At 43.3% G+C, this 16,177-nt stretch overlaps 1 long non-coding RNA gene across 2 annotated transcripts in view; it reads left to right on the top strand.

Annotated features, from left to right (window-relative positions):
• LOC144584404 (uncharacterized) overlaps positions 1–16,177 on the top strand; it is a 30,225-nt gene that overhangs the window by 1,402 nt on the left and 12,646 nt on the right. Inside the window, exons 1-2 of one of the 2 annotated variants that reach the window (XR_013538628.1) lie at positions 13,739–14,904; positions 14,986–15,163. This is a non-coding gene — a long non-coding RNA (uncharacterized LOC144584404). Of the gene's footprint in view, positions 1–13,738; positions 14,905–14,985; positions 15,164–16,177 lie in introns of those variants that run through there. The other variant, XR_013538627.1, reaches the window with a different exon arrangement.

The raw sequence follows: 16,177 nt of genomic DNA, 5'->3' as shown, positions 1-16,177 counted from the left end.
CTACAAAAGTTGGGATACCATGCATGAGAGAGTTTGTTGCCCAGTTGAAAATGTCATTTCGAGAACAAGAGGGAGGCTCCAAAGAATGTGCCATCAGATCTGCTATAGTAACCTGGTTTTGTGGCTGGAACGGGGTTGAGACTGAATGTGAAAGAGAGATGAGCCATTCTTAATCAGGTCTCACGCAAGACGTTTTGCTCCTCAATCTGTTGCCTGTATGAAGTTGTCAACTGGATTGAGAATTGCACATTTCTTGAACACTGGCGAAGGGGCCGGACGCTCTGCTGTGTCGGAAGGCAGCAGGAGTAACTAAGGAGATCTAGGACAAAGAGTGGACAGCTTCAGCATCTTGCTTGCACCCTCAACATCTAACAGAGCCGACCCTTCTCCGATTCCTGGACAAAGGCTATCTATGCATTGAAAGTTTTGTGGATTATATGAATTACGATCAGAGACAATGCAGGGGGCAGCCAGACAGTCTAGATGCAAGGATTGGGTGATTTTATCGGAATACACCACAAGCAACCTTATTTAGCCCATTCCTCCCTTTAAAGAAAAAAATAACAAAAAAGATCCTCCATGTCTCTTCCTATCTTCCCCTTTATCGGAATGTGTGTGTGTGCGTGTCTGAGATGCAATTAAAAAATTGTAAGTGACATAGCGCTGAATTGGTTTGCAATTCAGCACTGTATTATACGGGTTTTTTTTAAAAAAGTCTATCTTTTTCTGTCTCCTCCTCCACGAGGGGCAGGGTTGGGAGGAAACATGAAGTGTTTTAAGAAGTGGCATCTTTTTCAACCTGCATGGAGTCAAATAATCCTCTTTGGTTAGATACCAGTACTGAATCAAATATCTTGAACTTCTGGCCGTCCTTTTAACAAGCCGACTTAATTGTTGAAGGGAAAAGAAGAAAAGAAGTTAATATTTAAACAGGCTAAAGAGCGGTTAACAGTCAGAGTTCCTGAACATACAGTGTCAGAAGGTTGCTCTTAGAAATATATTTGAATAAAACTTTACTCAGTCATTCCATTTGGGATTAAGTTACTGTGCAAAGGCGTGGGGTGGGGGAGAAGGATACACTGACCTGCCCTGATTGTCATTATTTTGCTCATGTGAGAACAGATAGTTCTGGAGCGTTCGTTTTAACATTTTGATGAAACTCTGCTGACCCTAAGGACACTTTCAGAGTACTTTAGACTCAGGAAATCAACTTTTCCTCCTTTCCTTTGCCCAGATCGTCAATAGAGGTCCAGATGCGGCTCTATTGATCTCAACATTCTGTTAATCATTAAAATCACTGAGCCTGGACCTCAGAGATTTTGCTTCTTTCCCCTTTTCGTTTACTCACCAAATGATGCCGTTCCACATTCCTAAAGGATCCCCTTCTGCACAAACTACTTCCTTATTTTAGAAGTGGTTCTGTTTTGCTCCTACAGTAATAGGCATGGATAATAAATGGAGACACCTGCTTTCTGTTGGTATTAGCAGAGTCAGGAGTGGAATGAAATGCAACGGATTCTGTCCCCAGACATTTAAATGGTTTTCATAAGCCACTCATTGTCTGCTTTTGTGTTGAAATTATTTTTTCTCAGTCATGGTTTTTCCAGCGGTGGAGCAAGAGCAAAAAATAAAATAAAAATAAAAACATCTCATGATGCAGCAGCGTTGATCCATACGAGTACAACAAAACTGAAATTTCAGAATCCAAGGAAAGGATTAGATTCAAATGAGATGGTTTGCAAACAAGGTTTGGTCCTTGGTGTTCCTAGGTAGATTTCAGGGAGGCTAAGATGATATTGGCTGAAATCCTGTTGCGTATCTATGCTGCACAACAAGCACGATGCTTACCTTACCACCTTAACCATCTGTGGTTTGTAGTCCTTTATTTCTGAAAGCAGCATTTGTATTGTTCTACCAGTTTCAATTATATCCTGAAAGAAAATAAATGAGAGGCATTATTCTATAGTTCCATAAGCAACATCTTATCAGGCTGAAATCTTATGGCACTTAATTTTTGCAAGTAATTATGCCCAGGCAGTCCTCACTGCGTGCCTGATTGCAAAATGGACTGTGCAATCTGATTGTGCAACAAGGTGCACAACTGCACCTGCAGAATTGCTTGCTGGATATGACTTGATAAGAATTTTACAACTGCTTTCACAGCTTCCAGTTATGCAGCACTGATACGCAACAGGATTTCAGCCAATATAATTTTACCATCCCTGAAAGCTACGTTTTCCTTGTGAGCAGCATTAATATAACACAAATAGAAAACTTACCTCCACCACCAGGATATTCTACACCATAGGATTAATCTGGAAGGGAAAACACATAAGATATAATAATTATTGCTTTTCTGTAGCTCAGTCAAGCATATTAATAAAAGTATCCAAAGTGGGTCCTGCAATTGCTCATTACAATGCCGAGGACTCTGATTTAGGTTTCTAGCTTGACATGCACCTTTGACAACATCCTCTACCCCAGCCCCCTCTGGAGTGCTGCATCTTTCCAGAGACTGTTGCCATTCCAGGGTCACTGAATATACTCAGCCTGGTGGCGTAGGGTGGGGGAGACACAGGGCAGTTGTGCTGGGTGCAAAATGATCAGGGGTGCAAAATTTCAAAAGAAAAAAAAGGAGTAACATTAAATAAAAATTAGGGTACCCTATAGATAGCAAAATGAAGATAGCTCATGAAGGCAAAAGTATTTTAGCAGAATCCCCAGCTTTTGGTTAACTAATGGGGTGGTGTATAAGTTAATTGGTCAGTTTACAAGTTAATTATGCAGGCCATACATTGCTGCCATTCCCGTGAGCCGAGTACTCATTTTACTGACCTCAGGAGGATGGAAGGCTGAGTAAACCTTGAGCTGGCTACCTGGGACTGAACCCTGGGACATGAGCACAGTTTTGGCTGCAGTACAGCCGTTTAACACGTGTGCCGCAAGGCTCTTTCATAGTTCCCTAATTAAAGTCACTTTTAAAGAAGGACATTGCTGTTTTCCTGTTTTTCAAAAATAAATGCTGCATGAAGAAATTACACTGCAGAGACTACCTCTCATCCGTTATGCGGAGTGGCAGGATTTTGACACTTGGGAGTCCAGGCAAGGAAACTTTGCAAGCTCTGGCTAAAATAGATCCTTTCAGGATTTTTCAAAAGAAAAGTCTGAATGGTACAAGTCACTGGTGCACAAAGCACACCCTCCTAATGTCTGACTCACAGCCGTTTTCCACGCTCGCAAGAGAGAACAAGGGGATGGAATGAGTCACAGCGCCGAGCACCACGGACAGCGTGTGATATTTTCCTCCTCCATCATTAAGTGGGGCCATAGGCAGTTTGTAAGCGGAACAGACTCCTGTCCGCCTGAAATTTTGCAGGCCTTTTCGGGAATGGGTTGACACCTTGTGTAAGGAACTGCAGAAGTTAAGGCTGCACTGCAGAAAGGAGCAACATGTTTCGCAGTCATCCAGAACGTGAGCTATTTCCACTCTTATTGCACCCTCACTTATTGTTGTGGCTTCTTATGGGGGTGAATAATTACATTTGCAAGCAAACAGTTACCTGTAGAAAGCAAGCTATAGTAGGATCAAAGCCTGTCAGATTGGTTTCAAGTCCCCTGGGGCTGCTGAAAAACGCAGATTTTAGTGAATGCTATTTTAATAGCAAATACTATACATAGCATAGTCTCTGACGTCTTCTAGTGGCCAGTTCTGGTAATGACTGTAGACACATATTTCTGAATGCTGTATATAGCAAGGTCTCTGGTTCTCTCTAGTGGCCAGGTGTGGTAACTTCAACTTTAGAAATATATATTTCTAGCCTTTTTCTTTTAATATATTTAATATTTTCAGATCACGGATAAGCGAATCAGTGGGTACTGAACCCACATATATAGGGGTCCTACTATAACATGCTAATTATGAGACCTATGTTGTATAGACATCGCCCAGCCTTTACGTTCTTCCACCTTTTAATGGCATGCTGTCTAGAAAGTTGCAATTAGACCCTTAGCCTGTTTTCACCACCATTCCATTCTAATCACATGGTCAACTGAAGGTATGAAGAAATATACTTACACAGTAACTTTGTAGTCTTACAAAATCCACTGTGATTGGGACAGACTGATCTGTGTTCTGATTTAGGGCTTTGATGTGATCCATCAAAGAACGTGTAGCCACCTTTCGAGATGCAGAGAGATGTGGTGCTGGCCCATGTCTTGCATGATGTCTCTAGCCAAGCTTCCTGTCCCTTTCTCCAGAAATGTAAATAAGCCATATTTGATCCTCCTTTATTGGTTTGGGGACAATGGTAAGGCCAGCCCTGTCCTTAGTTCCAACACGAGCAATCCCAGACCTTCTTGGGCTGAAGATGTAAGAGTGGATGATATCTGTTATTGGACCACTCAGAATCAAACAAATTGCAAGCTTTCATGGAGAACACTCCACCTCTTCAGGCTTAGCATGCCTCCTGGATAGGCAGCACAGAAAAACTGTACACTTTTCTGTGTACAATTCTGTGCACAATATTCCTGCACTACCATAAAGGGGTTGTTCTGAATCTGAAGAAGTGGCATTTTCTCCAAGACAGATTGTAATTTCTTTGATTTTTCGTGGCATCGTCCACTGTTACATCTGTGTAATCTTTGGGACCACATGGCCTTTCCATGTTCCTTTTTTCTTTGCATCAGATAGCAAATTGTCTTGGGAACAGCTGTCAGCAGCCACCTTGGGCCCCTTTATGGAGAAAAGTGGGGGTAAAAATATTTTAAATACATAAACGTTGTAATGCATTAAATATTCCCCAATCTAGGGCTGTCCACAGGTGCTAGACTCTAATTCCTAGTATTCACAAGCCAGTGTAGCTGTTATCCAAACTGAATGGGAATTATGGGAGTTATACTCTTAACACAGATCTAGGGCATCAGATTGCAGCAGACAACTTGACTGTCGGACACCCACTCCTTTCTCACATGGTGGTGCAACACAAGGTGAGATCATGGATCTTGTTACTGTCAGCAGCCCGTTGTTTCTAGCAGTTCTTTCTTTCTTTCTTTCTTTCTTTCTTTCTTTCTTTCTTTCTTTCTTTCTTTCTTTCTTTCTTTCTTTCTTTCTTTCTTTCTTTCTTTCTTTCTTTCTTTCTTTCTTTCTTTCTTTCTGGCCAAACTGGTGCTTCCCAGCCCTGCCTCCTCTGGTGGGCACCCACTGAGAGGCAGTGCCCAGATTCCCTGCCACGCCTCCTCTGGACACTGCCTCTAAGTGGGCACCTGCTGGGGGAGGCAGGGCTGGGGAGGGCTGAACCCCTATTTGGTTGGAAAATGATCCCGCTTGGGGCAGTTTGTGCCCATCTTTAGTGGCAAGCCAGTGCCTCTGAAGAAGAATTTTGATAACAGGGCAATCCAAAATTGCGTAACTGTTTTGATAACAGTGCAATCCAAAACTGATAACAGTGCAATCCAAACACAAAGATATGTGGGTTGCAATGGGCAAAAGCTAGTGGGGCTACCAGAACTGCCCTTTTGCTGGCCGATGTTAGACCTGCTGGCATCACTAGATCTATCAGCGCAGTCGAGATTTGCAGAGAAAGGAAGACTCTAAGTTATGCCAAATTTGAATCACTCTCAGCCTAGACTCACAGCCCCAGTGCTGGCAAAAAGTCCACTGCAATCTTTTCCCCAAGTGATCACATGGAACAAAAGGGAATTCATTCCAGCTGGACTCCAATCTATCCCCAAGATGAACCAGCAATTCATTACAGTGATTTAACCTATTTTGCTTACATGGGTAGGTGTAATGAATGGCCACTTTGATATAAATGGATGCTGGCAGAATACCTTTGTGGTTTAGGTCTCTGGCTGCTGAGCCAGATGTTGGGGGTTCAGTTCCCCCACGGTGTCTCTCAGAAGAAGCCAGCCTGTGTGGCTTTGGACAAACTGCACAGTCTTAGGGTGCCCCAGAAGAGAGGAATGATAAACCATTATGGAGTGCTCTGTACCTGAAAAACCCTGGAAAGGGTGGCCAGAGGTCAGAATTGACTTGACAAAATGTGATGATTCTATGATTTAAATTGAAAGCCTACTTTGAAATTCACCTAGTGGCTAAAAAAACATCTCCCTTGCAATACAAATTTGCCAAATTAGGTTTATGAAACTCATTCATGCTTAAAATTTGTGGACATATTCCCAGAAATTTCCCAAACTCTGCCCCAATGATATGGATGTACCCGTCAAGGATAAGGCCATGTGTATAAAGACTCTTTCTAAGTCCTCCTCATAATGTTTAGGGACACAGAATAAATTCTTGTTGTAACCACTGTCGTCATCCTTTATCTGTAAGGGGGAAGAGAAAAAACAGAAGATTAGAAGTAATAACACACAACTCAGGAATATACTTGAAGGGAATAAGCAAACCACTCAGATTCTGCAAAATGTGATCCATCTATCTATCTATCTATCTATCTATCTATCTATCTATCTATCTATCTATCTATCTATCTATCTATCTATCTATCTATCTATCTATCTATCTATCTATCTATCTATCTATCCATCTATCCATCTATCCATCTATCCATCTATCCATCCATCCATCCATCCATCCATCTAGCTTCAATACCACCCAATAGTGCAACATGTACTCTCTAGGTGGTTAACAGCCTACACATAAATACAAATAATCCAAATAATAAAACAATTCATGCACAGATGAAACAATACTATACAAAGCAACACAATGCAACACAATAGAACTCAGCCTGGTGCACCCAAGGGTTTGATTGAGACTCACTATTGGATTTCAGCTGTAGTTGATAAAGCCCCTTTTAGCTATACTGTATTTTGTATCCGAGCCAGTAGACCAGACGGCCTGGAAAGTGGCTGATTAATGAACCTTTCATCTTTTTGAGTGTTAAATTCAATTTGCTGAACGGAACATTATTTGTCTTTGGTAATGGCCCCCCACTTGTGCTGTAAGGCAGACCGCTTAGCAATAGGTTCTATTGAAATAAAAGCCTGGGCATCTGTGATCAATTATCATAAAGGAATTTTCAGATCAGCTTAACTTGTTCATCTCTGAGATCATTGGCCAACAGAGAAATTGTGTTTTTGGTCACATTGCAGGCAATCAGTCAGAATTATGAGTGTAAGGTAAATAAATGGCTCTTTTATTAGTCTAGTCAAAGCCGTCACCAGAGCCTAGAACATTACTTTTTAAAAGGGAATTGTTGTGTAAATCCTCAGTTTGCTCAGGCATCAGATTGCTAGAGTTATCACTACCAAAGTTTTGGATAGTAATTTTTTACATTGCTTGTTAAGGATGCAGCTACCATTAGTGTTACCATTGTATCGTTGAATAATGCAAGCGAAAAGTCCTTGGTCACTGGCAAGGGAATCTCTCGGTTCATCTCACCTCTTTCGTCTTGTTTTCTGTCCAGTTCTTGCTTGACGAGCAATGAAAATGAGAGAGAGAGAGAAAGAGAGAGAGAGAGAGAGAGAGAGAGAGAGAGAGAGAGGCAAGCAAAATGAGCCGCCCATGTCATTAGACATGGGGAGAAATTTTTAAAAAATGAATTGTGATATTTGCATAATATCACTGATTCATGGGAGATTTGTCCTTCACATTCATCAAGTCTAGAGACCCCAACAAATATGAAGGATTTGTATAAGATTTACGACAACCCCAGAAGAAGGGAATAGGACACCACTTCTTTGTATTTTTTATCTTTGTTGTTCTTTAGTCGTTAAGTCGTGTCCGACTCTTGGTGACCCCATGGACCAGAGCACGCCAGGCCCTCCCGTCTTCCACTGCCTCCCAGAGTTGGGTCAAATTCATGTTGGTCTCTTCAGTGACACTGTCCAACCATCTCGTCCTCTGTCGTCTCCTTCTCCTCTTGCCTTCACACTTTCCCAACATCAGGGTCTTTTTCCAGGAGAGTCTTCTCTTCTCATGAGATGGCCAAAGTACTGGAGCCTCAGCTTCAGGATCTGTCCTTCCAGGGAGCACTCAGGCTTGATTTTCTTCAGAATGGATAGGTTTGTTCTCCTTGCAGTCCGTGAGACTCTCAAGAGTCTCCTCCAGCACCACAATTCAAAAGCATCAATTCTTTGGCGGTCAGCCTTCTTTTTGATCCAGCTCTCACTTCCATACATCACTACAGGAAAAACCATAGCTTTGACTATGCGGACCATTGTCGGCAAGGTGAAGTCTCTTCTTTTTAAGATGCTGTCTAGGTTTGTCATTGCTTTCCTCCCAAGAAGCAGGTGTCTTTTAATTTTGTGTCTGCTGTCACCATCTGCAGTTATCATGGGGCCCAAGAAAGCAAAATTTGTCATTCTCTGTCTAGAAGACCCTAAAAAGTGTAACTGAAGTCAGAATTGGATTCCCCTTGCAGAGCAGCCAGAAGGCAAAGAAGCTGACAAAGCAGTGCGGGGGCACATAGGGAGATATGGAGGAGCAATGGACTTGAGAGGAGGGCACAGGTGTGACTGTTGGGGAGGAGGATTCAGGTATGACTGGTTGGGAAGAAAGGGTGGAAAAAAGGAGGAAGAGGAAGAATAAGAGGTTGGAGGCAAGAGAGCAGTGGTTCCCAATCTTGGGTAACACAGATGTTCTTGGACTGCAGTTCCCATAAGCCTTCACCACTAGCCGTGCTACCCAGGGTTTCTGGGAGTTGCAGTCAATGGATTATTTCATTAGAGGAACACGTTCCCATCTTATGGGCCCAGAGGGAAGAAAGGGGGCCTTCACCCTCCAGGACTACCTTCCCCTAAGGCCAGGCCTTCATGAGTCAAACATCCCGCCCAACCATGCCAAGGCCAGCAGGACGGCAGAGAGGATTCTCCACCCTTCCTCATCTGGGATCCCCAACCCCTACACAGAAATAGCACTTGAAGCACTGCTTCTGATCATCAGAGAGTGGTGCAGCTGGTCTGGGGATGGGAAGGAGTAGCTATGGCAGGAGGCTACGTGGTCTACAGCAGTGGACTACAAGTGACCCAGGCTCAGTGACCAGAAGCAATTCCTGGGCAGAGAGACTGCCAGACACCACGGCCAGGGCCGGAAGGGCAGGCTGGCCCCACTTGTTGCTGAAATGAAGTTCCTTGCACCGGCTACCTTGTCTGCTGAGTCCATGGTAGAGGGTATAACTCCACATCTCTGCGTCTCAGAAAGAGACGCACACACCACTTCTTACTGATCAGAATAAAACCCTTTGGATGTTTGGTAAGCTAATGGCATGAATCGTAGCGCAACATGTTTGGGACTTACTGCTTTCTTATACTCATAAAAAGGGGAAAAATGTTTCCTTGAGATAGCCTTTTAACTTGCACTGTCCTTAGTCCTTAGACAAGTTACAGCCTCTGGACTATCGCTCCAGGAATCCCCTCTGGTTCGCCAGAGTTATAGTTGGAAAAGATAGTAAGATTTCCAAGTTCAGTTCTAAGACGCCACGAGCATATAATGCGTTCCTGTTTTTCCTCTCCCACTTTCCGTGTTTTACTCGCCACAACAATGTAAGGAAAGTGTAAAAGACGTCTTTCGGCCCAAGAGTTGGGCTCCATTTTGGAGACGTTCTCTGTGACTGCATTCCAGTGACCTCCTTTCCCCATTCTGACCAGACAGGAACCATGTGCCACACAAAAAGCTCTTTTGGCTACCTTGTTGTTCAATGTGTGTGGCTCCGTGGAACAAAGATACAAAAGCTGAACTTCTAGGACGTGGTGGACAAAATGCATCATTCCAGACATTGTGGGACCGGCTCTCAATGGTGAACAGGAACAGAGGGAGGTGCACTTCAACATCTGGAGGAACTACATTTAGCTCATGCTGGTGGCTTTAGGAAGAAGGTACTGTTTTTCTTTGTAGGAGCCGGTTTCCATAGCAACATGATGCTGGACCGTCTAGCCTCTTCAACAACCGCTTGCTGAACCAGGAGTGATAAACCACACATCAGCCTGTTTTAGCATAACAGCCTGCCAAATGCCCAGTTCAAGAAAGCATTCAAGTTTTTAAATCGCAAGCAGTTGGATTCCAAGACCCAGTGTCGTCTCACCCAGAAGCCGGAAGGAGGCCAGGGCAGTTGTAAAAAAAAAAAAAGGATAAATATAGATGCATATTCTAAGCCAATGAATGATTCAGTGCATCTCTCCAGTTGCGATTAAAATCTGGACCCATTGAATCAATTACTGGCTGGTTAGTCTACACTTGGGTAAATCCCACTCATTGAGTCTACTCTAGTTGCAAGCAGCAACTGGATTTAGGTCATGTTCTTTAATACTGCTGCTCCCAAGGATTTAAATCGCTGATGGTGGTGGGTTTAAGGCAGGCATTCTGCTTTTGGATTTCTTTTTTTTTGTTTGGGAAGTTTTCATAAGGAATCAAAATCCAATGCATCACATATTTAAAACACCCTCCCTTGCCCTGTTCAGTGATTTTAGCAATTAATGATCTCCCCTTTCTTCACTTGATGGCGCACAAGTCGTATTATTTTGCTCGTTTTACCTGTAGTCCACTGGCAGCCATAACCTTGCTCCATGAGACTCTCCTTTCTGCAGCCACTGCTGTGGTCTATTTCAAGCTTATCATGGTCTGCCTCTCGCCCGTCAGGTCCGCTTCCGCTTTGCAACAGACATTGTCTCCCTATCTCTGGTGCACTGACATCGCAATCCTGTGCTATTATTTAATCAGATTAACAGGAAAGCTATTTGGCATTAGCTCAGCTACGATCAGGCAGTGGAATGAATATGGAAAGAGATGAAGATGCAAAAAATGCCAGGGCCCTAATCAAACTGTTCACAACGAAGGGGTGGCCCCCACACCCCTCTTTCAAATCTTCTCATGGCTTCAGCCAGTGTGGCTGCGCATGCCAATTCAAAGTACACACAGATTTGTCTGCCTTTTTCATAAGGACTTTTTCCTCCCCCAAAGAAATGGTGGCAGAAATCCATTCCTGGTCCTCAGAGGTGGATTAACTATTATGCAAAACGTGTAATGGGTTTTAATAAAGCAGTCTTCCCACACTGCTTGTTGCGCGGGCAACCATTCAAGCCTTTAAATCACAGGTGGGTGACTCAGAGATATTCATTCACAGCAAAACGGGGACGCATTGCAGCCAAATTATTATGTGAAATTCTGAGTTGAAGGGAGAGTGCGTGCCTTTTTTTTCTAGGAAGCACAGGAAGAGATGGGATTTTGAAGATACTCTAGTAGACCATCCCCTCCCCCAGGCAAGACCTTCAGGGTTGGATGCAAACAGAGCTAAACTGCAGTCCAGCTTAAATGGACAAACTGGACCAAGTTCAGAAGAGGACAACAAGGATAATCAGGGGACTGGAAAACAAGCCCTGTGAGGAAAGACGAGGCATGTTTAGCCTTGAGAAAAGAAGGCTGGGGGGGGGGGGGATAGGACAGCATTTTTCAAATACTTGAAAGGCAGTCCTCCAGAGGAGGGGCAGGATCTATTCCGGATCATCTCAGAGGGCAGGGCACATAATAATGGGCTCAACCTACAGGAAGTCAGTTTTACAGTAGGTTGACTTATCAGGAGGGAATTCTGAACTGTTAGAGCAGTACGACAATGGAACCAATTAGCTGCGTAGGTTGTGAGTGCAACGTTCAAGAGAAGACTGAACAAGCCATCTGGGAGATCAGCTTTGTTGTGGATTCCTGCCATGAGCAGGGGGTTGGACTTGATGGCCTTGTCGGCCCCTTCCAACTCCATTATTCTGTGACTCTATGATTCTGTGAAATGCAGTCACTGAAGGAGACTACCAAGTAATCCAGCATTTCACTCTCAAATAGCTCTTGACCTGTGGAGGTTTTTTTTTACCTGATGTGTCATGGAAATCTGCATCCCTGTTATATTCACACCTCTGTCAAAGTCCTGAAGCAATGGATTCTTTCCATGTTTCCTACAATATACAAAAAAAAAAAAAAAAAAAAAAAAAAGGTGTGGAACTTCACACTTTTCCAGGGAGTCTTCTCTTCTCATGAGATGGCCAAAGTACTGGAGCCTCAGCTTCAGGATCTGTCCTTCCGGTGAGCACTCAGGGTTGATTTCCTTCATAATTGATAGGTTTGATCTCCTTGCAGTCCAGGGGACTCTCAAGAGCCTCCTCCAACACCACAATTCAAAAGCATCAATTCTTCAACAGTCAGCCTTCTTTATGGTCCAGCTCTTACTTCCTTACCTCACTACTGATTGGCTAACAACCATTTCTTCCTAAGGGAGGCGGCTCCAGCCCCTCAGTTTTCACCACATGTCAAGCGGACAAGGTGCTGTCCTGACCCTCGTGCTGTCAGTAGCCAGAGAGCCTGCCAACATGGGCTGGGCAGCGGGAACTCTGTGTCTTGCTTGAATGTGAGGAATCACATAAAAATGGGGCATGCATTTCAAGGAGTTTTGTGACTGTTTGGAAAAGACTTTGCTGTGAGATAGTGCAAAGGTGTTGTTGCTGCTTAGGGTGCCTTTTAGACTGTAGGTTCATCATGGCCTTTTAACACAGCCCAGACTTGGGGCTGATCACAGTCCCCCCCAGCCAGACCGACTTTACAGGGTTGTTGTGATCAAGTGGAGAAAGACATCAATGCCTCTCTGAAGCTTATTGGGAGAAAGGTGAGACCTAAAAAATAATTCTGCAGGGAGCTAGCTGTTGTATTCAGTTTGCGGCCCTCTCTTGTTTCCCTTGCAAGAAGAAAATTGTTAAGAACAAGGCAAGGATAGCCGCACCATCCCTTTAATTTTAAGCAGTAGGAACTCCCAGTCCAGAAGCACTTGTAGAATGGACTTCTAGAATGTCACCTTTTGCAGAGTTGTCTAGAGCAGTGGTTCTCAAACTGGGGTCCCCAGATGTTCATGGGCTGCAATCCCCAGGAGCCTTCATCACTTGCTGTGCTGGCCAGGATTTCTGGGAGTTCCAGTCCAAGAATATGTGGGGACCCCAGCTTGAGAACCACTGGTCTAGAGAGATACTCTTAGAATACAGAGGTTGAGGAACATCTGTCAGGTAAGCTTCAGCGGTGGATTCTGGTCTTTGCTGGGAGGTGGATAAAGCATGGACTTCCTTCCCGCTCTACAATTCTACACACCAAATATTTTGAATGTGCTCTTATTTTGACTTGCAGTGAGAATAAAGGACATGCTAGTATCAATGAATCTTGGAAAAGTAGCTTTAAGTGCTTCTTGTTTAATAAGTTTTCAAAAAGCTCTCATTTCTGCATAGAGCAAGACTCTCCATTTCTTTTGCACATAACGAGACTACTAAATTACCAGGGGAATGTCAAACTTCTAATTCAATGGATTTAAAATAATGGCAATACCTTATAAATCCACTAGAGAGAACCCTTCATCCTAGCAGATTCAACTCCTCTGCGTTTGATTTTTCATGCAGCATGATTTTATATGATAATTTTTGATAGGTTAGAAGCACGATTGTCTGCAGGTAAAATCTAGCAATTGCACACCTATGAACAAGCAGTTGCATACTGGAAGCTCACAAATGGAACAACACCCACCTGCTTTTCTTCCCCCGCTCACTGGTGTTCAGATGGAGACTCTTTCTGACATGGAGTAACACATGGCCATCATGATTAGTGATAGTGATTAGTGATAGCTTTCTTTGATATAGAATGCCTTTCTCCTCATTTACAAGTAATTTAAGTATCTATTTGGTTCAAGATCTCTATATGAGTCTTACTCGTCGCAGCAAAATACTAAGGATCAGTGTATCAGACATTCTAAGCTGGGGGTGTGTCTCCTCCACATGCATTTAACTTTTTAAGACTGTATTTTATTTATTGAACTACCAGAAATCTTTCCTTCCTTCCTTCCTTCCTTCCTTCCTTCCTTCCTTCCTTCCTTCCTTCCTTCCTTCCTTCCTTCCTTCCTTCCTTCCTACCTACCTACCTACCTACCTACCTACCTACCTACCTACCTACCTACCTACCTACCTACCTACCTACCTACCTACCTACCTACCTACCTACCTACCCTGGCTAATTATGTGTCATCAAGTCAATTCAGACTCATAGTAACCCCTTCCAAGGTTTTCTATATAGTGACTATTCAGCTGTGACTTACCATTGCCTTCTTTTGGGGAAACCTTGGGACTGTGCAGGTTGGCCAAGATCTCCCCACAGTGTCAGCCTCCCTCATTGCAGCCAGATATATAACTCACCGAGTTTGGGCCTTTTTCCTTTGTATCTTGTTCAACAATATTATTATAATTTCCACTTATTCAATGAAAAGGTAATTTGGCTTGTTTGTGTCGTGTCCCGATGATACTATTTTAATTTTCTTTTCTGTTCTTAAAATTTTGATAAGTGGCATATCTAACAAATGCACCCTTATTGGAGAAAGTATGTGTTTTGTTCCTACCATGGGCCAGTTCACCTCACTCTCCATTTGTCTTTTCTGGCTTAGAAAGGAGGCTTTTTAATTTTGGAAGGGAAGGGCGGTCAGTCTTCAGAAGCCAGAACTCTCTGGAATACTCACTAAGCTGAGCAAAACATCATTCAGTCAGTAAATAAACCAAGTTACTATGGTATAACCTAGAGGTGAACTACAGGATCGATTACATCCACAAATACAGCACACAAAAAACCATCCAGGCAAAAAAAAAAAAGTCCCCTCACCCTGAGGCAAGTCGCATCCCTCCACCTTTGGAGCAATGGGTGGTCCAGGAAACGGGCCCACTTCTGCCACTGGACAGCTGGACTCACCGTCACTGTAGCCATGTTTAATAAGACGTATTTATTGAACAATGGTTTTTATCTCAGTATGTGATCACAGCTGTTTTATTTTAGCAGTGCGGCAGCTCAGGCAATTAAATCCATATTGCTTCTTGCCTATTTATTTTCACGGAGTCGTTCTCCATCCATTGTCGTAAAAGAATTCTTTGTGAGATGCAAAGAAGGTATGTATGTCTAAACTGGGGGAGAGGAGGATGAAGAGGAGAGCTACTCACTTATAATATAGATGTCTGTTTCTCTTTCAGATTGCCTGCCGAGGGCTAATATTCAGCTGCGAGACATAAATAAGCAAGTTGGGACAAAGCATCTGAGGATCCGATTATATTTCAAGGAGGTTCAACTTGGTTGTCCTCAACGTCTGCTTTTCTGGAAGAGTCGTGGAAAGTGGAATAAAATGCTGATGTGCCATAGAATTTTAAATGGGTAAGTTAATCAACAAAAGCTTTAGTTGATTCACCTGTTTGTGGGGGGAAGGGAATAATTTATTTGGAGGTATCAATTTTAATTAGTGGGTCTGTGTGTACAGGAGATGCTTTGATATATGAGGGTTTTGTTTTTGGTATTTTCTCCTCTGGAACAAGTTCTTCCTATTGGAGGAAGCTCGTTCCAGAAGCGGTAGGAATTTGGGTCATGGAACTGACCTTCCCCCTGCATATGTCGTGATTGGACATGCACAAACGGTGGTGTGGCATGGCACGCATGTGCAAAAGGGTGGGGAGTGGTTGTGTGGGGGCTGGCGCATGGGCGCATGTGCAAAGGGGCTGTGGGGGGGAGTGTGTGCAGGTGGTGGGTGGGAGGCCTGTCTCCATGGCCCAGTCCGGCTCAGCCCACAGACCAGCACCGGGCCGTGGACCAGGGGTTGGGACGTTCACTGTAGACCATCTTGACTGCTGCCATTGACACTGTCAACATTTAGGCTGCCCTTTGCTATGTAAAGTTTGACAAAGACATCCATTTTTTTTGCTGACAATGCGGGCCCAATTATTGTGCAGCAATAATGGACTATTTCCTGACATTCTGAATTGTAGATAAAGAAACACAATATCCCACATTCATAAACCCACATTTTTTAAAAGAATTAAATTTATTTAAACATTATAGAGGGTTTTGATATGCCCTATCCATTTTTGTTTTGATTCAGAAGACATTCCCTACCACTTCTGCTATATATTCTGTACTTGATACATTGCAATTCTGTTCTTTACTGTAAGTGCGGGTTTTCAGACAGCATCATGATTCTGAACCTGAGGAGTTCCAGTAATGAGAATACATACAGTTAACATTAACTTTTCATTAAGCAAACCGTTAAACTCCCTTGCTAATCAACCCATTGAAACATGTTAAATTCTGTCCCATTACATAGGTTTAGTCAAAAGACTACTATTGCCTTCAGAGGCAATTTGCTTAAATTCAGAAACATGCAATATCTGAAAATAA

Source organism: Pogona vitticeps, chromosome 10 (genome assembly GCF_051106095.1).
Source record: "Pogona vitticeps strain Pit_001003342236 chromosome 10, PviZW2.1, whole genome shotgun sequence".
NCBI lineage: Eukaryota > Metazoa > Chordata > Lepidosauria > Squamata > Agamidae > Pogona > Pogona vitticeps.
Note: the sequence above shows the minus strand (reverse complement) of the source record. Positions and strands in the feature narration are given on the sequence as shown.